A 25,500-nucleotide genomic window follows, 5' to 3' on the forward strand; every position below is an offset into this window, starting at 1 on the left:
TAACAGACCAGTAACTTGACCAGTTTAACTGGGAACAGACCAATAACTTGACCAGTTTAACCGGGTACAGACCAGTAACTTGACCAGTTTAACCGGGAACAGACCAATAACTTGACCAGTTTAACCGGGTACAGACCAGTAACTTGACCAGTTTAACTTGGGAACAGACCAGTAACAGATCAGTAACTTGACCAGTTTAACTTGGGATTGGACCAGTAAGAGACCAGTAACAGACCAGTTTAACTGGGAACAGACCAGTACCTTGACCAGTTTAACTGGGAACAGACCAGTAACTTGACCAGTTTAACCGAGAACAGACCAGTAACAGACCAGTAACTTGACCAGTTTAACTGGGAACAGACCAATAACTTGACCAGTTTAACCGGGTACAGACCAGTAACTTGACCAGTTTAACCGGGAACAGACCAATAACTTGACCAGTTTAACCGGGTACAGACCAGTAACTTGACCAGTTTAACTGGGAACAAACCAGTAACTTGACCAGTTTAACCGGGAACAGACCAGTAACAGACCAATAACTTGACCAGTTTAACTGGGAACAGACCAATAACTTGACCAGTTTAACCGGGTAAAGACCAGTAACTTGACCAGTTTAACCGGGTACAGACCAGTAACTTGACCAGTTTAACCGGGAACAGACCAGTAACTTGACCAGTTTAACCGGGAACAGACCAGTAACAGACCAGTTTATCTGGGAACAGACCAGTAACTTGACCAGTTTAACTGGGAACAGACCAGTGACTTGACCAGTTTAACCAGGAACAGACCAGTAACTGACCAATAGCTTGACCAGTTTAATCGGGAACAGACCAGTAACAGACCAGTTTAACTGGGGGAACAGACCAGTAGCTTGACCAGTTTAACTGGGAACAGACCAGTAACAGACCAATAACTTGACCAGTTTAACTGGGAACAGACCGGTAACTTGACCAGTTAAACTGGGAACAGACCAGTAACAGACCAATAACTTGACCAGCTTAACTGGGAACAGACCAGTAACAGACCAGTAACTTGACCAGTTGAACTGGGAACAGACCAGTAATTTGACCAGTTTAACTTGGGAACAGACCAGTAACAGACCAGTAACTTGACCAGTTTAACTGGGAACAGACCAGTAATTTGACCAGTTTAACTGGGAACAGACCAGTAACTTGACCAGTTTAACTTGGGAACAGACCAGTAACAGATCAGTAACTTGACCAGTTTAACTTGGGATTGGACCAGTAAGAGACCAGTAACAGACCAGTTTAACCGGGAACAGACCAGTAACAGACCAGTTTATCTGGGAACAGACCAGTAACTTGACCAGTTTAACTGGGAACAGACCAGTGACTTGACCAGTTTAACCAGGAACAGACCAGTAACTGACCAATAGCTTGACCAGTTTAATCGGGAACAGACCAGTAACAGACCAGTTTAACTGGGGGAACAGACCAGTAGCTTGACCAGTTTAACCGGGAACAGACCAGCAACAGACCAATAACTTGACCAGTTTAACTGGGAACAGACCGGTAACTTGACCAGTTAAACTGGGAACAGACCAGTAACAGACCAATAACTTGACCAGCTTAACTGGGAACAGACCAGTAACAGACCAGTAACTTGACCAGTTGAACTGGGAACAGACCAGTAATTTGACCAGTTTAACTTGGGAACAGACCAGTAACAGACCAGTAACTTGACCAGTTTAACTTGGGAACAGACCAGTAACAGACCAGTAACTTGACCAGTTTAACCGGGAACAGACCAGTAACTTGACCAGTTTAACTGGGAACAGACCAGTAACAGACCAGTAACTTGACCAGTTTAACTTCGGAACAGACCAGTAACAGACCACTAACTTGACCAGTTTAACCGGGAACAGACGAGTAACTTGACCAGTTTAAGTGGGAACAGACCAGTAACAGACCAGTTTAACTGGGAGCAGACCAGTAACAGACCAGTTTAACTGGGAACAGACCACTAACTTGACCAGTTTAACCAGGAACAGACCAGTAACTTGACCAGTTTAACCGGGAACAGACCAGTAATTTGACCAGTTTAACCGGGAACAGACCAGTAACAGACAAATAACATGACCAGTTTAATCGGGAACAGACCAGTAACAGACCAATTTAACTGGGAACAGACCAGTAACTTGACCAGTTTAACCGGGAACAGACCAGTAGCTTGACCAGTTTAACCGGGAACAGACCAGTAACAGACCAATAACTTGACCAGTTTAACTGGGAACAGACCAGTAACAGACCAGTAACTTGACCAGTTTAACTGGGAACAGACCAGTAACTTGACAAGTTGAACTGGGAACAGACCAGTAATTTGACCAGTTTAACTTGGGAACAGACCAGTAACAGACCAGTAACTTGACCAGTTTAACTTTGGAACAGACCAGTAACAGACCAGTAACTTGACCACTTTAACTGGAAACAGACCAATAACTTGACCAGTTTAACCGGGTACAGACCAGTAACTTGACAAGTTTAACCGGGAAAAGACCAATAACTTGACCAGATTAACCGGGAACAGACCAGTAATAGACCAGTTTAACTGGAAACAGACCAATAACTTGACCAGTTTAACCGGGAACAGACCAAAAAAAGACCAGTTTAAATGGGAACAGACCAGTAACATACCAGTTTAACTGGGAACAGACCAGTAACTTGACCAGTTTAACCAGGAACAGACCAGTAACTTGACCAGTTTAACCGGGAACAGACCAGTAATTTGACCAGTTTAACCAGGAACAGACCAGTAACTTGACCAGTTTAACCGGGAACAGACCAGTAACTTGACCAGTTTAACCGGGAACAGACCAGCAACAGACCAGTAACTTGACCAGTTTAACTGGGAACAGACCAGTAATTTGACCAGTTTAACTTGGGAACAGACCAGTAACAGACCAGTAACTTGACCAGTTTAACTTGGGAACAGACCAGTAACAGACCAGTAACTTGACCAGTTTAACTGGGAACAGACCAGTAATTTGACCAGTTCAACCGGGAACAGACCAGTAACTTGACCAGGTTAACCGGGAACAGACCAGTAACAGACCAATAACATGAGCAGTTTAACTGGGAACACACCAGTAATTTGACCAGTTTAACTTGGGAACAGACCAGTAACAGACCAGTAACTTGACCAGTTTAACTTGGGAACAGACCAGTAACAGACCAGTAACTTGACCACTTTAACTGGAAACAGACCAATAACTTGACCAGTTTAACCGGGTACAGACCAGTAACTTGACAAGTTTAACCGGGAAAAGACCAATAACTTGACCAGATTGACCGGGAACAGACCAGTAATAGACCAGTTTAACTGGAAACAGACCAATAACTTGACCAGTTTAACCGGGTACAGACCAGTAACTTGACCAGTTTAACCGGGAAAAGACCAATAACTTGACCAGATTAACCGGGAACAGACCAAAAAAAGACCAGTTTAAATGGGAACAGACCAGTAACAGACCAGTTTAACTGGGAACAGACCAGTAACTTGACCAGTTTAACCAGGAACAGACCAGTAACTTGACCAGTTTAACCGGGAACAGACCAGTAATTTGACCAGTTTAACCAGGAACAGACCAGTAACTTGACCAGTTTAACCGGGAACAGACCAGTAACTTGACCAGTTTAACCGGGAACAGACCAGCAACAGACCAGTAACTTGACCAGTTTAACTGGGAACAGACCAGTAATTTGACCAGTTTAACTTGGGAACAGACCAGTAACAGACCAGTAACTTGACCAGTTTAACTTGGGAACAGACCAGTAACAGACCAGTAACTTGACCAGTTTAACTGGGAACAGACCAGTAATTTGACCAGTTCAACCGGGAACAGACCAGTAACTTGACCAGTTTAACCGGGAACAGACCAGTAACAGACCAATAACATGAGCAGTTTAACTGGGAACACACCAGTAATTTGACCAGTTTAACTTGGGAACAGACCAGTAACAGATCAGTAACTTGACCAGTTTAACTTGGGATTGGACCAGTAAGAGACCAGTAACAGACCAGTTTAACTGGGAACAGACCAGTAACTTGACAAGTTTAACCAGCAACAGACCAGTAATTTGACCAGTTTGACTTGGGAACAGACCAGTAACAGACCTTTAACTTGACCAGTTTACCTTGGGAACAGACCAGTAACAGACCAGTAACTTGACCAGTTTAATCGGGAACAGACCAGTAACTTGACCAGTTTAACCGGGAACAGATCAGTAACTTGACCAGTTTAACCAGGAACAGACCAGTAACTTGACCAGTTTAACCGGGAACAGACCAGTAACTTGACCAGTTTAACCGGGAACAGACCAGTAACAGACCAGTAACTTGACCAGTTTAACTGGGAACAGACCAGTAATTTGACCAGATTTACTTGGGAACAGACCAGTAACAGACCAGTAACTTGACCAGTTTAACTTGGGAACTGACCAGTAACAGACCAGTAACTTGACCAGTTTAACTGGGAACAGACCAGTAACTTGACCAGTTTAACCAGGAACAGACCAGTAACTTGACCAGTTTAACCAGGAACAGACCAGTAACTTGACCAGTTTAACCAGGAACAGACCAGTAACTTGACCAGTTTAACCGGGAACAGACCAGCAACAGACCAGTAACTTGACCAGTTTAACTGGGAACAGACCAGTAATTTGACCAGTTTAACTTGGGAACAGACTAGTAACAGACCAGTAACTTGACCAGTTTAACTTGGGAACAGACCAGTAACAGACCAGTAACTTGACCAGTTTAACTGGGAACAGACCAGTAATTTGACCAGTTTAACTGGGAACAGACCAGTAACTTGACCAGTTTAACTTGGGAACAGACCAGTAACAGATCAGTAACTTGACCAGTTTAACTTGGGATTGGACCAGTAAGAGACCAGTAACAGACCAGTTTAACTGGGAACAGACCAGTACCTTGACCAGTTTAACTGGGAACAGACCAGTAACTTGACCAGTTTAACCGGGAACAGACCAGTAACAGACCAGTAACTTGACCAGTTTAACTGGGAACAGACCAATAACTTGACCAGTTTAACCGGGTACAGACCAGTAACTTGACCAGTTTAACTGGGAACAGACCAGTAACTTGACCAGTTTAACCGGGAACAGACCAGTAACAGACCAATAACTTGACCAGTTTAACTGGGTACAGACCAATAACTTGACCAGTTTAACCGGGTAAAGACCAGTAACTTGACCAGTTTAACCGGGTACAGACCAGTAACTTGACCAGTTTAACCGGGAACAGACCAGTAACTTGACCAGTTTAACCGGGAACAGACCAGTAACAGACCAGTTTATCTGGGAACAGACCAGTAACTTGACCAGTTTAACTGGAAACAGACCAGTGACTTGACCAGTTTAACCAGGAACAGACCAGTAACTGACCAATAGCTTGACCAGTTTAATCGGGAACAGACCAGTAACAGACCAGTTTAACTGGGGGAACAGACCAGTAGCTTGACCAGTTTTACCGGGAACAGACCAGTAACAGACCAATAACTTGACCAGTTGAACTGGGAACAGACCAGTAATTTGACCAGTTTAACTTGGGAACAGACCGGTAACTTGACCAGTTAAACTGGGAACAGACCAGTAACAGACCAATAACTTGACCAGCTTAACTGGGAACAGACCAGTAACAGACCAGTAACTTGACCAGTTGAACTGGGAACAGACCAGTAATTTGACCAGTTTAACTTGGGAACAGACCAGTAACAGACCAGTAACTTGACCAGTTTAACTTGGGAACAGACCAGTAACAGACCAGTAACTTGACCAGTTTAACCGGGAACAGACCAGTAACTTGACCAGTTTAACTGGGAACAGACCAGTAACAGACCAGTAACTTGACCAGTTTAACTTGGGAACAGACCAGTAACAGACCAGTAACTTGACCAGTTTAACCGGGAACAGACCAGTAACTTGACCAGTTTAAGTGGGAACAGACCAGTAACAGACCAGTTTAACTGGGAACAGACCAGTAACAGACCAGTTTAACTGGGAACAGACCAGTAACTTGACCAGTTTAACCAGGAACAAACCAGTAACTTGACCAGTTTAACCGGGAACAGACCAGTAACTTGACCAGCTTAACCAGGAACAGACCAGTAACTTGACCAGTTTAACTGGGAACAGACCAGTAACTTGACCAGTTTAACCAGGAACAGACCAGTAACTTGACCAGTTTAACCGGGTACAGACCAGTAACTTGACCAGTTTAACCGGGAACAGACCAGTAACAGACCAGTAACTTGACCAGTTTAACTGGGAACAGACCAATAACTTGACCAGTTTAACCGGGTACAGACCAGTAACTTGACCAGTTTAACCGGGAACAGACCAGTAACTGACCAATAGCTTGACCAGTTTAATCGGGAACAGACCAGTAACAGACCAGTTTAAAAGGGAACAGACTAGTAACTTGACCAGTTTAACTGGGAACAGACCAGTAACAGACCAGTTTATCTGGGAACAGACCAGTAACTTGACCAGTTTGACTGGGAACAGACCAGTAACTTGACCAGTTTAACCAGGAACAGACCAGTAACTGACCAATAGCTTGACCAGTTTAATCGGGAACAGACCAGTAACAGACCAGTTTAACTGGGAACAGACTAGTAACTTGACCAGGTTAACTGGGAACAGACCAGTAACAGACCAGTAACTTGACCAGTTTAACTGGGAACAGACCAATAACTTGACCAGTTTAACCGGGAACAGACCAATAACTTGACCAGTTTAACCGGGAAAAGACCAGTAACTTGACCAGTTTAACTTGGAACAGACCAGTAACAGACCAGTAACTTGACCAGTTTAACTTGGGAACGGACCAGTAACTTGACCAGTTTAACTGGGAACAGACCAGTAACTTGACCAGTTTAACCAGTAACAGACCAGTAACTTGACCAGTTTAACTGGGAACAGACCAAAAAAAGACCAGTTCAAATGGGAACAGACCAGTAACAGACCAGTAACTTGACCAGTTTAACTGGGAACAGACCAATAACTTGACCAGTTTAACCGGGTACAGACCAGTAACTTGACCAGTTTAACCGGGAACAGACCAATAACTTGACCAGTTTAACCGGGTACAGACCAGTAACTTGACCAGTTTAACTGGGAACAGACCAGTAACTTGACCAGTTTAACCGGGAACAGACCAGTAACAGACCAATAACTTGACCAGTTTAACTGGGAACAGACCAATAACTTGACCAGTTTAACCGGGTAAAGACCAGTAACTTGACCAGTTTAACCGGGTACAGACCAGTAACTTGACCAGTTTAACCGGGAACAGACCAGTAACTTGACCAGTTTAACCGGGAACAGACCAGTAACAGACCAGTTTATCTGGGAACAGACCAGTAACTTGACCAGTTTAACTGGGAACAGACCAGTGACTTGACCAGTTTAACCAGGAACAGACCAGTAACTGACCAATAGCTTGACCAGTTTAATCGGGAACAGACCAGTAACAGACCAGTTTAACTGGGGGAACAGACCAGTAGCTTGACCAGTTTAACCGGGAACAGACCAGTAACAGACCAATAACTTGACCAGTTTAACTGGGAACAGACCGGTAACTTGACCAGTTAAACTGGGAACAGACCAGTAACAGACCAATAACTTGACCAGCTTAACTGGGAACAGACCAGTAACAGACCAGTAACTTGACCAGTTGAACTGGGAACAGACCAGTAATTTGACCAGTTTAACTTGGGAACAGACCAGTAACAGACCAGTAACTTGACCAGTTTAACTGGGAACAGACCAGTAATTTGACCAGTTTAACTGGGAACAGACCAGTAACTTGACCAGTTTAACTTGGGAACAGACCAGTAACAGATCAGTAACTTGACCAGTTTAACTTGGGATTGGACCAGTAAGAGACCAGTAACAGACCAGTTTAACCGGGAACAGACCAGTAACAGACCAGTTTATCTGGCAACAGACCATTAACTTGACCAGTTTAACTGGGAACAGACCAGTGACTTGACCAGTTTAACCAGGAACAGACCAGTAACTGACCAATAGCTTGACCAGTTTAATCGGGAACAGACCAGTAACAGACCAGTTTAACTGGGGGAACAGACCAGTAGCTTGACCAGTTTAACCGGGAACAGACCAGCAACAGACCAATAACTTGACCAGTTTAACTGGGAACAGACCGGTAACTTGACCAGTTAAACTGGGAACAGACCAGTAACAGACCAATAACTTGACCAGCTTAACTGGGAACAGACCAGTAACAGACCAGTAACTTGACCAGTTGAACTGGGAACAGACCAGTAATTTGACCAGTTTAACTTGGGAACAGACCAGTAACAGACCAGTAACTTGACCAGTTTAACTTGGGAACAGACCAGTAACAGACCAGTAACTTGACCAGTTTAACCGGGAACAGACCAGTAACTTGACCAGTTTAACTGGGAACAGACCAGTAACAGACCAGTAACTTGACCAGTTTAACTTGGGAACAGACCAGTAACAGACCAGTAACTTGACCAGTTTAACCGGGAACAGACGAGTAACTTGACCAGTTTAAGTGGGAACAGACCAGTAACAGACCAGTTTAACTGGGAACAGACCAGTAACAGACCAGTTTAACTGGGAACTGACCACTAACTTGACCAGTTTAACCAGGAACAGACCAGTAACTTGACCAGTTTAACCGGGAACAGACCAGTAATTTGACCAGTTTAACCGGGAACAGACCAGTAACAGACAAATAACATGACCAGTTTAATCGGGAACAGACCAATTTAACTGGGAACAGACCAGTAACTTGACCAGTTTAACCGGGAACAGACCAGTAGCTTGACCAGTTTAACCGGGAACAGACCAGTAACAGACCAATAACTTGACCAGTTTAACTGGGAACAGACCAGTAACAGACCAGTAACTTGACCAGTTTAACTGGGAACAGACCAGTAACTTGACAAGTTGAACTGGGAACAGACCAGTAATTTGACCAGTTTAACTTGGGAACAGACCAGTAACAGACCAGTAACTTGACCAGTTTAACTTGGGAACAGACCAGTAACAGACCAGTAACTTGACCACTTTAACTGGAAACAGACCAATAACTTGACCAGTTTAACCGGGTACAGACCAGTAACTTGACAAGTTTAACCGGGAAAAGACCAATAACTTGACCAGATTAACCGGGAACAGACCAGTAATAGACCAGTTTAACTGGAAACAGACCAATAACTTGACCAGTTTAACCGGGTACAGACCAGTAATAGACCAGTTTAACTGGAAACAGACCAATAACTTGACCAGATTAACCGGGAACAGACCAGTAATAGACCAGTTTAACTGGAAACAGACCAATAACTTGACCAGATTAACCGGGAACAGACCAGTAATAGACCAGTTTAACTGGAAACAGACCAATAACTTGACCAGTTTAACCGGGTACAGACCAGTAACTTGACCAGTTTAACCGGGAAAAGACCAATAACTTGACCAGATTAACCGGGAACAGACCAAAAAAAGACCAGTTTAAATGGGAACAGACCAGTAACATACCAGTTTAACTGGGAACAGACCAGTAACTTGACCAGTTTAACCAGGAACAGACCAGTAACTTGACCAGTTTAACCGGGAACAGACCAGTAATTTGACCAGTTTAACCAGGAACAGACCAGTAACTTGACCAGTTTAACCGGGAACAGACCAGTAACTTGACCAGTTTAACCGGGAACAGACCAGCAACAGACCAGTAACTTGACCAGTTTAACTGGGAACAGACCAGTAATTTGACCAGTTTAACTTGGGAACAGACCAGTAACAGACCAGTAACTTGACCAGTTTAACTTGGGAACAGACCAGTAACAGACCAGTAACTTGACCAGTTTAACTGGAAACAGACCAATAACTTGACCAGTTTAACCGGGTACAGACCAGTAACTTGACCAGTTTAACCGGGAAAAGACCAATAACTTGACCAGATTAACCGGGAACTGACCAAAAAAAGACCAGTTTAAATGGGAACAGACCAGTAACAGACCAGTTTAACTGGGAACAGACCAGTAACTTGACCAGTTTAACCAGGAACAGACCAGTAACTTGACCAGTTTAACCGGGAACAGACCAGTAATTTGACCAGTTTAACCAGGAACAGACCAGTAACTTGACCAGTTTAACCGGGAACAGACCAGTAACTTGACCAGTTTAACCGGGAACAGACCAGCAACAGACCAGTAACTTGACCAGTTTAACTGGGAACAGACCAGTAATTTGACCAGTTTAACTTGGGAACAGACCAGTAACAGACCAGTAACTTGACCAGTTTAACTTGGGAACAGACCAGTAACAGACCAGTAACTTGACCAGTTTAACTGGGAACAGACCAGTAATTTGACCAGTTCAACCGGGAACAGACCAGTAACTTGACCAGTTTAACCGGGAACAGACCAGTAACAGACCAATAACATGAGCAGTTTAACTGGGAACACACCAGTAACTTGACCAGTTTAACTTGGGATTGGACCAGTAAGAGACCAGTAACAGACCAGTTTAACTGGGAACAGACCAGTAACTTGACAAGTTTAACCAGCAACAGACCAGTAATTTGACCAGTTTGACTTGGGAACAGACCAGTAACAGACCTTTAACTTGACCAGTTTACCTTGGGAACAGACCAGTAACAGACCAGTAACTTGACCAGTTTAACCGGGAACAGACCAGTAACTTGACCAGTTTAACCGGGAACAGATCAGTAACTTGACCAGTTTAACCAGGAACAGACCAGTAACTTGACCAGTTTAACCGGGAACAGACCAGTAACTTGACCAGTTTAACCGGGAACAGACCAGTAACAGACCAGTAACTTGACCAGTTTAACTTGGGAACAGACCAGTAACAGACCAGTAACTTGACCAGTTTAACTGGGAACAGACCAGTAACTTGACCAGTTTAACCAGGAACAGACCAGTAACTTGACCAGTTTAACGGGGAACAGACCAGTAACTTGACCAGTTTAACCAGGAACAGACCAGTAACTTGACCAGTTTAACCGGGAACAGACCAGCAACAGACCAGTAACTTGACCAGTTTAACTGGGAACAGACCAGTAATTTGACCAGTTTAACTTGGGAACAGACTAGTAACAGACCAGTAACTTGACCAGTTTAACTTGGGAACAGACCAGTAACAGATCAGTAACTTGACCAATTTAACTTGGGATTGGACCAGTAAGAGACCAGTAACAGACCAGTTGAACTGGGGACAGACCAGTACCTTGACCAGTTTAACTGGGAACAGACCAGTAACTTGACCAGTTTAACCGGGAACAGACCAGTAACAGACCAGTAACTTGACCAGTTTAACTGGGAACAGACCAATAACTTGACCAGTTTAACCGGGTACAGACCAGTAACTTGACCAGTTTAACCGGGAACAGACCAATAACTTGACCAGTTTAACTGGGAACAGACCAATAACTTGACCAGTTTAACTGGGAACAGACCAGTAACTTGACCAGTTTAACCGGGAACAGACCAGTAACAGACCAATAACTTGACCAGTTTAACTGGGAACAGACCAATAACTTGACCAGTTTAACCGGGTAAAGACCAGTAACTTGACCAGTTTAACCGGGTACAGACCAGTAACTTGACCAGTTTAACCGGGAAATGAACCAGTAACTTGACCAGTTTAACCGGGAACAGACCAGTAACAGACCAGTTTATCTGGGAACAGACCAGTAACTTGACCAGTTTAACTGGGAACAGACCAGTGACTTGACCAGTTTAACCAGGAACAGACCAGTAACTGACCAATAGCTTGACCAGTTTAATCGGGAACAGACCAGTAACAGACCAGTTTAACTGGGGGAACAGACCAGTAGCTTGACCAGTTTAACCGGGAACAGACCAGTAACAGACCAATAACTTGACCAGTTTAACTGGGAACAGACCGGTAACTTGACCAGTTAAACTGGGAACAGACCAGTAACAGACCAATAACTTGACCAGCTTAACTGGGAACAGACCAGTAACAGACCAGTAACTTGACCAGTTGAACTGGGAACAGACCAGTAATTTGACCAGTTTAACTTGGGAACAGACCAGTAACAGACCAGTAACTTGACCAGTTTAACTTGGGAACAGACCAGTAACAGACCAGTAACTTGACCAGTTTAACCGGGAACAGACCAGTAACTTGACCAGTTTAACTGGGAACAGACCAGTAACAGACCAGTAACTTGACCAGTTTAACTTGGGAACAGACCAGTAACAGACCAGTAACTTGACCAGTTTAACCGGGAACAGACCAGTAACTTGACCAGTTTAAGTGGGAACAGACCAGTAACAGACCAGTTTAACTGGGAACAGACCAGTAACAGACCAGTTTAACTGGGAACAGACCAGTAACTTGACCAGTTTAACCAGGAACAAACCAGTAACTTGACCAGTTTAACCGGGAACAGACCAGTAACTTGACCAGCTTAACCAGGAACAGACCAGTAACTTGACCAGTTTAACTGGGAACAGACCAGTAACTTGACCAGTTTAACCAGGAACAGACCAGTAACTTGACCAGTTTAACCGGGTACAGACCAGTAACTTGACCAGTTTAACCGGGAACAGACCAGTAACAGACCAGTAACTTGACCAGTTTAACTGGGAACAGACCAATAACTTGACCAGTTTAACCGGGTACAGACCAGTAACTTGACCAGTTTAACCGGGAACAGACCAGTAACTGACCAATAGCTTGACCAGTTTAATCGGGAACAGACCAGTAACAGACCAGTTTAACTGGGAACAGACTAGTAACTTGACCAGTTTAACTGGGAACAGACCAGTAACTTGACCAGTTTAACCAGGAACAGACCAGTAACTGACCAATAGCTTGACCAGTTTAATCGGGAACAGACCAGTAACAGACCAGTTTAACTGGGAACAGACTAGTAACTTGACCAGGTTAACTGGGAACAGACCAGTAACAGACCAGTAACTTGACCAGTTTAACTGGGAACAGACCAATAACTTGACCAGTTTAACCGGGAACAGACCCATAACTTGACCAGTTTAACCGGGAAAAGACCAGTAACTTGACCAGTTTAACTTGGAACAGACCAGTAACAGACCAGTAACTTGACCAGTTTAACTTGGGAACGGACCAGTAACTTGACCAGTTTAACTGGGAACAGACCAGTAACTTGACCAGTTTAACCAGTAACAGACCAGTAACTTGACCAGTTTAACTGGGAACAGACCAAAAAAAGACCAGTTTAAATGGGAACAGACCAGTAACAGACCAGTTTAACTGGGAACAGACCAGTAACTTGACCAGTTTAACCAGGAACAGACCAGTAACTTGACCAGTTTAACCGGGAACAGACCAGTAATTTGACCAGTTTAACCAGGAACAGACCAGTAACTTGACCAGTTTAACCGGGAACAGACCAGTAACTTGACCAGTTTAACCGGGAACAGACCAGCAACAGACCAGTAACTTGACCAGTTTAACTGGGAACAGACCAGTAATTTGACCAGTTTAACTTGGGAACAGACCAGTAACAGACCAGTTTAACTGGGAACAGACCAGTACCTTGACCAGTTTAACTGGGAACAGACCAGTAACTTGACCAGTTTAACCGGGAACAGACCAGTAACAGACCAGTAACTTGACCAGTTTAACTGGGAACAGACCAATAACTTGACCAGTTTAACCGGGTACAGACCAGTAACTTGACCAGTTTAACCGGGAACAGACCAATAACTTGACCAGTTTAACCGGGTACAGACCAGTAACTTGACCAGTTTAACTGGGAACAGACCAGTAACTTGACCAGTTTAACCGGGAACAGACCAGTAACAGACCAATAACTTGACCAGTTTAACTGGGTACAGACCAATAACTTGACCAGTTTAACCGGGTAAAGACCAGTAACTTGACCAGTTTAACCGGGTACAGACCAGTAACTTGACCAGTTTAACCGGGAACAGACCAGTAACTTGACCAGTTTAACCGGGAACAGACCAGTAACAGACCAGTTTATCTGGGAACAGACCAGTAACTTGACCAGTTTAACTGGAAACAGACCAGTGACTTGACCAGTTTAACCAGGAACAGACCAGTAACTGACCAATAGCTTGACCAGTTTAATCGGGAACAGACCAGTAACAGACCAGTTTAACTGGGGGAACAGACCAGTAGCTTGACCAGTTTTACCGGGAACAGACCAGTAACAGACCAATAACTTGACCAGTTGAACTGGGAACAGACCAGTAATTTGACCAGTTTAACTTGGGAACAGACCGGTAACTTGACCAGTTAAACTGGGAACAGACCAGTAACAGACCAATAACTTGACCAGCTTAACTGGGAACAGACCAGTAACAGACCAGTAACTTGACCAGTTGAACTGGGAACAGACCAGTAATTTGACCAGTTTAACTTGGGAACAGACCAGTAACAGACCAGTAACTTGACCAGTTTAACTTGGGAACAGACCAGTAACAGACCAGTAACTTGACCAGTTTAACCGGGAACAGACCAGTAACTTGACCAGTTTAACTGGGAACAGACCAGTAACAGACCAGTAACTTGACCAGTTTAACTTGGGAACAGACCAGTAACAGACCAGTAACTTGACCAGTTTAACCGGGAACAGACCAGTAACTTGACCAGTTTAAGTGGGAACAGACCAGTAACAGACCAGTTTAACTGGGAACAGACCAGTAACAGACCAGTTTAACTGGGAACAGACCAGTAACTTGACCAGTTTAACCAGGAACAAACCAGTAACTTGACCAGTTTAACCGGGAACAGACCAGTAACTTGACCAGCTTAACCAGGAACAGACCAGTAACTTGACCAGTTTAACTGGGAACAGACCAGTAACTTGACCAGTTTAACCAGGAACAGACCAGTAACTTGACCAGTTTAACCGGGTACAGACCAGTAACTTGACCAGTTTAACCGGGAACAGACCAGTAACAGACCAGTAACTTGACCAGTTTAACTGGGAACAGACCAATAACTTGACCAGTTTAACCGGGTACAGACCAGTAACTTGACCAGTTTAACCGGGAACAGACCAGTAACTGACCAATAGCTTGACCAGTTTAATCGGGAACAGACCAGTAACAGACCAGTTTAAAAGGGAACAGACTAGTAACTTGACCAGTTTAACTGGGAACAGACCAGTAACAGACCAGTTTATCTGGGAACAGACCAGTAACTTGACCAGTTTGACTGGGAACAGACCAGTAACTTGACCAGTTTAACCAGGAACAGACCAGTAACTGACCAATAGCTTGACCAGTTTAATCGGGAACAGACCAGTAACAGACCAGTTTAACTGGGAACAGACTAGTAACTTGACCAGGTTAACTGGGAACAGACCAGTAACAGACCAGTAACTTGACCAGTTTAACTGGGAACAGACCAATAACTTGACCAGTTTAACCGGGAACAGACCAATAACTTGACCAGTTTAACCGGGAAAAGACCAGTAACTTGACCAGTTTAACTTGGAACAGACCAGTAACAGACCAGTAACTTGACCAGTTTAACTTGGGAACGGACCAGTAACTTGACCAGTTTAACTGGGAACAGACCAGTAACTTGACCAGTTTAACCAGTAACAGACCAGTAACTTGACCAGTTTAACTGGGAACAGACCAAAAAAAGACCAGTTCAAATGGGAACAGACCAGTAACAGACCAGTAACTTGACCAGTTTAACTGGGAACAGACCAATAACTTGACCAGTTTAACCGGGTACAGACCAGTAACTTGACCAGTTTAACCGGGAACAGACCAATAACTTGACCAGTTTAACCGGGTACAGACCAGTAACTTGACCAGTTTAACTGGGAACAGACCAGTAACTTGACCAGTTTAACCGGGAACAGACCAGTAACAGACCAATAACTTGACCAGTTTAACTGGGAACAGACCAATAACTTGACCAGTTTAACCGGGTAAAGACCAGTAACTTGACCAGTTTAACCGGGTACAGACCAGTAACTTGACCAGTTTAACCGGGAACAGACCAGTAACTTGACCAGTTTAACCGGGAACAGACCAGTAACAGACCAGTTTATCTGGGAACAGACCAGTAACTTGACCAGTTTAACTGGGAACAGACCAGTGACTTGACCAGTTTAACCAGGAACAGACCAGTAACTGACCAATAGCTTGACCAGTTTAATCGGGAACAGACCAGTAACAGACCAGTTTAACTGGGGGAACAGACCAGTAGCTTGACCAGTTTAACCGGGAACAGACCAGTAACAGACCAATAACTTGACCAGTTTAACTGGGAACAGACCGGTAACTTGACCAGTTAAACTGGGAACAGACCAGTAACAGACCAATAACTTGACCAGCTTAACTGGGAACAGACCAGTAACAGACCAGTAACTTGACCAGTTGAACTGGGAACAGACCAGTAATTTGACCAGTTTAACTTGGGAACAGACCAGTAACAGACCAGTAACTTGACCAGTTTAACTGGGAACAGACCAGTAATTTGACCAGTTTAACTGGGAACAGACCAGTAACTTGACCAGTTTAACTTGGGAACAGACCAGTAACAGATCAGTAACTTGACCAGTTTAACTTGGGATTGGACCAGTAAGAGACCAGTAACAGACCAGTTTAACCGGGAACAGACCAGTAACAGACCAGTTTATCTGGCAACAGACCATTAACTTGACCAGTTTAACTGGGAACAGACCAGTGACTTGACCAGTTTAACCAGGAACAGACCAGTAACTGACCAATAGCTTGACCAGTTTAATCGGGAACAGACCAGTAACAGACCAGTTTAACTGGGGGAACAGACCAGTAGCTTGACCAGTTTAACCGGGAACAGACCAGCAACAGACCAATAACTTGACCAGTTTAACTGGGAACAGACCGGTAACTTGACCAGTTAAACTGGGAACAGACCAGTAACAGACCAATAACTTGACCAGCTTAACTGGGAACAGACCAGTAACAGACCAGTAACTTGACCAGTTGAACTGGGAACAGACCAGTAATTTGACCAGTTTAACTTGGGAACAGACCAGTAACAGACCAGTAACTTGACCAGTTTAACTTGGGAACAGACCAGTAACAGACCAGTAACTTGACCAGTTTAACCGGGAACAGACCAGTAACTTGACCAGTTTAACTGGGAACAGACCAGTAACAGACCAGTAACTTGACCAGTTTAACTTGGGAACAGACCAGTAACAGACCAGTAACTTGACCAGTTTAACCGGGAACAGACGAGTAACTTGACCAGTTTAAGTGGGAACAGACCAGTAACAGACCAGTTTAACTGGGAACAGACCAGTAACAGACCAGTTTAACTGGGAACTGACCACTAACTTGACCAGTTTAACCAGGAACAGACCAGTAACTTGACCAGTTTAACCGGGAACAGACCAGTAATTTGACCAGTTTAACCGGGAACAGACCAGTAACAGACAAATAACATGACCAGTTTAATCGGGAACAGACCAATTTAACTGGGAACAGACCAGTAACTTGACCAGTTTAACCGGGAACAGACCAGTAGCTTGACCAGTTTAACCGGGAACAGACCAGTAACAGACCAATAACTTGACCAGTTTAACTGGGAACAGACCAGTAACAGACCAGTAACTTGACCAGTTTAACTGGGAACAGACCAGTAACTTGACAAGTTGAACTGGGAACAGACCAGTAATTTGACCAGTTTAACTTGGGAACAGACCAGTAACAGACCAGTAACTTGACCAGTTTAACTTGGGAACAGACCAGTAACAGACCAGTAACTTGACCACTTTAACTGGAAACAGACCAATAACTTGACCAGTTTAACCGGGTACAGACCAGTAACTTGACAAGTTTAACCGGGAAAAGACCAATAACTTGACCAGATTAACCGGGAACAGACCAGTAATAGACCAGTTTAACTGGAAACAGACCAATAACTTGACCAGTTTAACCGGGTACAGACCAGTAATAGACCAGTTTAACTGGAAACAGACCAATAACTTGACCAGATTAACCGGGAACAGACCAGTAATAGACCAGTTTAACTGGAAACAGACCAATAACTTGACCAGATTAACCGGGAACAGACCAGTAATAGACCAGTTTAACTGGAAACAGACCAATAACTTGACCAGTTTAACCGGGTACAGACCAGTAACTTGACCAGTTTAACCGGGAAAAGACCAATAACTTGACCAGATTAACCGGGAACAGACCAAAAAAAGACCAGTTTAAATGGGAACAGACCAGTAACATACCAGTTTAACTGGGAACAGACCAGTAACTTGACCAGTTTAACCAGGAACAGACCAGTAACTTGACCAGTTTAACCGGGAACAGACCAGTAATTTGACCAGTTTAACCAGGAACAGACCAGTAACTTGACCAGTTTAACCGGGAACAGACCAGTAACTTGACCAGTTTAACCGGGAACAGACCAGCAACAGACCAGTAACTTGACCAGTTTAACTGGGAACAGACCAGTAATTTGACCAGTTTAACTTGGGAACAGACCAGTAACAGACCAGTAACTTGACCAGTTTAACTTGGGAACAGACCAGTAACAGACCAGTAACTTGACCAGTTTAACTGGAAACAGACCAATAACTTGACCAGTTTAACCGGGTACAGACCAGTAACTTGACCAGTTTAACCGGGAAAAGACCAATAACTTGACCAGATTAACCGGGAACTGACCAAAAAAAGACCAGTTTAAATGGGAACAGACCAGTAACAGACCAGTTTAACTGGGAACAGACCAGTAACTTGACCAGTTTAACCAGGAACAGACCAGTAACTTGACCAGTTTAACCGGGAACAGACCAGTAATTTGACCAGTTTAACCAGGAACAGACCAGTAACTTGACCAGTTTAACCGGGAACAGACCAGTAACTTGACCAGTTTAACCGGGAACAGACCAGCAACAGACCAGTAACTTGACCAGTTTAACTGGGAACAGACCAGTAATTTGACCAGTTTAACTTGGGAACAGACCAGTAACAGACCAGTAACTTGACCAGTTTAACTTGGGAACAGACCAGTAACAGACCAGTAACTTGACCAGTTTAACTGGGAACAGACCAGTAATTTGACCAGTTCAACCGGGAACAGACCAGTAACTTGACCAGTTTAACCGGGAACAGACCAGTAACAGACCAATAACATGAGCAGTTTAACTGGGAACACACCAGTAACTTGACCAGTTTAACTTGGGATTGGACCAGTAAGAGACCAGTAACAGACCAGTTTAACTGGGAACAGACCAGTAACTTGACAAGTTTAACCAGCAACAGACCAGTAATTTGACCAGTTTGACTTGGGAACAGACCAGTAACAGACCTTTAACTTGACCAGTTTACCTTGGGAACAGACCAGTAACAGACCAGTAACTTGACCAGTTTAACCGGGAACAGACCAGTAACTTGACCAGTTTAACCGGGAACAGATCAGTAACTTGACCAGTTTAACCAGGAACAGACCAGTAACTTGACCAGTTTAACCGGGAACAGACCAGTAACTTGACCAGTTTAACCGGGAACAGACCAGTAACAGACCAGTAACTTGACCAGTTTAACTTGGGAACAGACCAGTAACAGACCAGTAACTTGACCAGTTTAACTGGGAACAGACCAGTAACTTGACCAGTTTAACCAGGAACAGACCAGTAACTTGACCAGTTTAACCGGGAACAGACCAGTAACAGACCAGTTTATCTGGGAACAGACCAGTAACTTGACCAGTTTAACTGGGAACAGACCAGTGACTTGACCAGTTTAACCAGGAACAGACCAGTAACTGACCAATAGCTTGACCAGTTTAATCGGGAACAGACCAGTAACAGACCAGTTTAACTGGGGGAACAGACCAGTAGCTTGACCAGTTTAACCGGGAACAGACCAGTAACAGACCAATAACTTGACCAGTTTAACTGGGAACAGACCGGTAACTTGACCAGTTAAACTGGGAACAGACCAGTAACAGACCAATAACTTGACCAGCTTAACTGGGAACAGACCAGTAACAGACCAGTAACTTGACCAGTTGAACTGGGAACAGACCAGTAATTTGACCAGTTTAACTTGGGAACAGACCAGTAACAGACCAGTAACTTGACCAGTTTAACTGGGAACAGACCAGTAATTTGACCAGTTTAACTGGGAACAGACCAGTAACTTGACCAGTTTAACTTGGGAACAGACCAGTAACAGATCAGTAACTTGACCAGTTTAACTTGGGATTGGACCAGTAAGAGACCAGTAACAGACCAGTTTAACCGGGAACAGACCAGTAACAGACCAGTTTATCTGGCAACAGACCATTAACTTGACCAGTTTAACTGGGAACAGACCAGTGACTTGACCAGTTTAACCAGGAACAGACCAGTAACTGACCAATAGCTTGACCAGTTTAATCGGGAACAGACCAGTAACAGACCAGTTTAACTGGGGGAACAGACCAGTAGCTTGACCAGTTTAACCGGGAACAGACCAGCAACAGACCAATAACTTGACCAGTTTAACTGGGAACAGACCGGTAACTTGACCAGTTAAACTGGGAACAGACCAGTAACAGACCAATAACTTGACCAGCTTAACTGGGAACAGACCAGTAACAGACCAGTAACTTGACCAGTTGAACTGGGAACAGACCAGTAATTTGACCAGTTTAACTTGGGAACAGACCAGTAACAGACCAGTAACTTGACCAGTTTAACTTGGGAACAGACCAGTAACAGACCAGTAACTTGACCAGTTTAACCGGGAACAGACCAGTAACTTGACCAGTTTAACTGGGAACAGACCAGTAACAGACCAGTAACTTGACCAGTTTAACTTGGGAACAGACCAGTAACAGACCAGTAACTTGACCAGTTTAACCGGGAACAGACGAGTAACTTGACCAGTTTAAGTGGGAACAGACCAGTAACAGACCAGTTTAACTGGGAACAGACCAGTAACAGACCAGTTTAACTGGGAACTGACCACTAACTTGACCAGTTTAACCAGGAACAGACCAGTAACTTGACCAGTTTAACCGGGAACAGACCAGTAATTTGACCAGTTTAACCGGGAACAGACCAGTAACAGACAAATAACATGACCAGTTTAATCGGGAACAGACCAATTTAACTGGGAACAGACCAGTAACTTGACCAGTTTAACCGGGAACAGACCAGTAGCTTGACCAGTTTAACCGGGAACAGACCAGTAACAGACCAATAACTTGACCAGTTTAACTGGGAACAGACCAGTAACAGACCAGTAACTTGACCAGTTTAACTGGGAACAGACCAGTAACTTGACAAGTTGAACTGGGAACAGACCAGTAATTTGACCAGTTTAACTTGGGAACAGACCAGTAACAGACCAGTAACTTGACCAGTTTAACTTGGGAACAGACCAGTAACAGACCAGTAACTTGACCACTTTAACTGGAAACAGACCAATAACTTGACCAGTTTAACCGGGTACAGACCAGTAACTTGACAAGTTTAACCGGGAAAAGACCAATAACTTGACCAGATTAACCGGGAACAGACCAGTAATAGACCAGTTTAACTGGAAACAGACCAATAACTTGACCAGTTTAACCGGGTACAGACCAGTAATAGACCAGTTTAACTGGAAACAGACCAATAACTTGACCAGATTAACCGGGAACAGACCAGTAATAGACCAGTTTAACTGGAAACAGACCAATAACTTGACCAGATTAACCGGGAACAGACCAGTAATAGACCAGTTTAACTGGAAACAGACCAATAACTTGACCAGTTTAACCGGGTACAGACCAGTAACTTGACCAGTTTAACCGGGAAAAGACCAATAACTTGACCAGATTAACCGGGAACAGACCAAAAAAAGACCAGTTTAAATGGGAACAGACCAGTAACATACCAGTTTAACTGGGAACAGACCAGTAACTTGACCAGTTTAACCAGGAACAGACCAGTAACTTGACCAGTTTAACCGGGAACAGACCAGTAATTTGACCAGTTTAACCAGGAACAGACCAGTAACTTGACCAGTTTAACCGGGAACAGACCAGTAACTTGACCAGTTTAACCGGGAACAGACCAGCAACAGACCAGTAACTTGACCAGTTTAACTGGGAACAGACCAGTAATTTGACCAGTTTAACTTGGGAACAGACCAGTAACAGACCAGTAACTTGACCAGTTTAACTTGGGAACAGACCAGTAACAGACCAGTAACTTGACCAGTTTAACTGGAAACAGACCAATAACTTGACCAGTTTAACCGGGTACAGACCAGTAACTTGACCAGTTTAACCGGGAAAAGACCAATAACTTGACCAGATTAACCGGGAACTGACCAAAAAAAGACCAGTTTAAATGGGAACAGACCAGTAACAGACCAGTTTAACTGGGAACAGACCAGTAACTTGACCAGTTTAACCAGGAACAGACCAGTAACTTGACCAGTTTAACCGGGAACAGACCAGTAATTTGACCAGTTTAACCAGGAACAGACCAGTAACTTGACCAGTTTAACCGGGAACAGACCAGTAACTTGACCAGTTTAACCGGGAACAGACCAGCAACAGACCAGTAACTTGACCAGTTTAACTGGGAACAGACCAGTAATTTGACCAGTTTAACTTGGGAACAGACCAGTAACAGACCAGTAACTTGACCAGTTTAACTTGGGAACAGACCAGTAACAGACCAGTAACTTGACCAGTTTAACTGGGAACAGACCAGTAATTTGACCAGTTCAACCGGGAACAGACCAGTAACTTGACCAGTTTAACCGGGAACAGACCAGTAACAGACCAATAACATGAGCAGTTTAACTGGGAACACACCAGTAACTTGACCAGTTTAACTTGGGATTGGACCAGTAAGAGACCAGTAACAGACCAGTTTAACTGGGAACAGACCAGTAACTTGACAAGTTTAACCAGCAACAGACCAGTAATTTGACCAGTTTGACTTGGGAACAGACCAGTAACAGACCTTTAACTTGACCAGTTTACCTTGGGAACAGACCAGTAACAGACCAGTAACTTGACCAGTTTAACCGGGAACAGACCAGTAACTTGACCAGTTTAACCGGGAACAGATCAGTAACTTGACCAGTTTAACCAGGAACAGACCAGTAACTTGACCAGTTTAACCGGGAACAGACCAGTAACTTGACCAGTTTAACCGGGAACAGACCAGTAACAGACCAGTAACTTGACCAGTTTAACTTGGGAACAGACCAGTAACAGACCAGTAACTTGACCAGTTTAACTGGGAACAGACCAGTAACTTGACCAGTTTAACCAGGAACAGACCAGTAACTTGACCAGTTTAACGGGGAACAGACCAGTAACTTGACCAGTTTAACCAGGAACAGACCAGTAACTTGACCAGTTTAACCGGGAACAGACCAGCAACAGACCAGTAACTTGACCAGTTTAACTGGGAACAGACCAGTAATTTGACCAGTTTAACTTGGGAACAGACTAGTAACAGACCAGTAACTTGACCAGTTTAACTTGGGAACAGACCAGTAACAGATCAGTAACTTGACCAATTTAACTTGGGATTGGACCAGTAAGAGACCAGTAACAGACCAGTTGAACTGGGGACAGACCAGTACCTTGACCAGTTTAACTGGGAACAGACCAGTAACTTGACCAGTTTAACCGGGAACAGACCAGTAACAGACCAGTAACTTGACCAGTTTAACTGGGAACAGACCAATAACTTGACCAGTTTAACCGGGTACAGACCAGTAACTTGACCAGTTTAACCGGGAACAGACCAATAACTTGACCAGTTTAACTGGGAACAGACCAATAACTTGACCAGTTTAACTGGGAACAGACCAGTAACTTGACCAGTTTAACCGGGAACAGACCAGTAACAGACCAATAACTTGACCAGTTTAACTGGGAACAGACCAATAACTTGACCAGTTTAACCGGGTACAGACCAGTAACTTGACCAGTTTAACCGGGAAATGAACCAGTAACTTGACCAGTTTAACCGGGAACAGACCAGTAACAGACCAGTTTATCTGGGAACAGACCAGTAACTTGACCAGTTTAACTGGGAACAGACCAGTGACTTGACCAGTTTAACCAGGAACAGACCAGTAACTGACCAATAGCTTGACCAGTTTAATCGGGAACAGACCAGTAACAGACCAGTTTAACTGGGGGAACAGACCAGTAGCTTGACCAGTTTAACCGGGAACAGACCAGTAACAGACCAATAACTTGACCAGTTTAACTGGGAACAGACCGGTAACTTGACCAGTTAAACTGGGAACAGACCAGTAACAGACCAATAACTTGACCAGCTTAACTGGGAACAGACCAGTAACAGACCAGTAACTTGACCAGTTGAACTGGGAACAGACCAGTAATTTGACCAGTTTAACTTGGGAACAGACCAGTAACAGACCAGTAACTTGACCAGTTTAACTTGGGAACAGACCAGTAACAGACCAGTAACTTGACCAGTTTAACCGGGAACAGACCAGTAACTTGACCAGTTTAACTGGGAACAGACCAGTAACAGACCAGTAACTTGACCAGTTTAACTTGGGAACAGACCAGTAACAGACCAGTAACTTGACCAGTTTAACCGGGAACAGACCAGTAACTTGACCAGTTTAAGTGGGAACAGACCAGTAACAGACCAGTTTAACTGGGAACAGACCAGTAACAGACCAGTTTAACTGGGAACAGACCAGTAACTTGACCAGTTTAACCAGGAACAAACCAGTAACTTGACCAGTTTAACCGGGAACAGACCAGTAACTTGACCAGCTTAACCAGGAACAGACCAGTAACTTGACCAGTTTAACTGGGAACAGACCAGTAACTTGACCAGTTTAACCAGGAACAGACCAGTAACTTGACCAGTTTAACCGGGTACAGACCAGTAACTTGACCAGTTTAACCGGGAACAGACCAGTAACAGACCAGTAACTTGACCAGTTTAACTGGGAACAGACCAATAACTTGACCAGTTTAACCGGGTACAGACCAGTAACTTGACCAGTTTAACCGGGAACAGACCAGTAACTGACCAATAGCTTGACCAGTTTAATCGGGAACAGACCAGTAACAGACCAGTTTAACTGGGAACAGACTAGTAACTTGACCAGTTTAACTGGGAACAGACCAGTAACTTGACCAGTTTAACCAGGAACAGACCAGTAACTGACCAATAGCTTGACCAGTTTAATCGGGAACAGACCAGTAACAGACCAGTTTAACTGGGAACAGACTAGTAACTTGACCAGGTTAACTGGGAACAGACCAGTAACAGACCAGTAACTTGACCAGTTTAACTGGGAACAGACCAATAACTTGACCAGTTTAACCGGGAACAGACCCATAACTTGACCAGTTTAACCGGGAAAAGACCAGTAACTTGACCAGTTTAACTTGGAACAGACCAGTAACAGACCAGTAACTTGACCAGTTTAACTTGGGAACGGAC

At 44.1% G+C, this 25,500-nt stretch overlaps 1 protein-coding gene across 1 annotated transcript in view; it reads left to right on the top strand.

The window, feature by feature from the left end:
- The window catches only part of stxbp4 (syntaxin binding protein 4), a gene marked incomplete at both ends in the record, with an annotated part of 243,413 nt that overhangs the window by 101,968 nt on the left and 115,945 nt on the right, over positions 1-25,500 (top strand). The gene's annotated exons all lie outside the window — the stretch shown is intronic.

Source organism: Telmatherina bonti (genome assembly GCF_933228915.1).
Source record: "Telmatherina bonti genome assembly, chromosome: 21".
Classification (NCBI taxonomy): Eukaryota; Metazoa; Chordata; class Actinopteri; order Atheriniformes; family Telmatherinidae; genus Telmatherina; species Telmatherina bonti.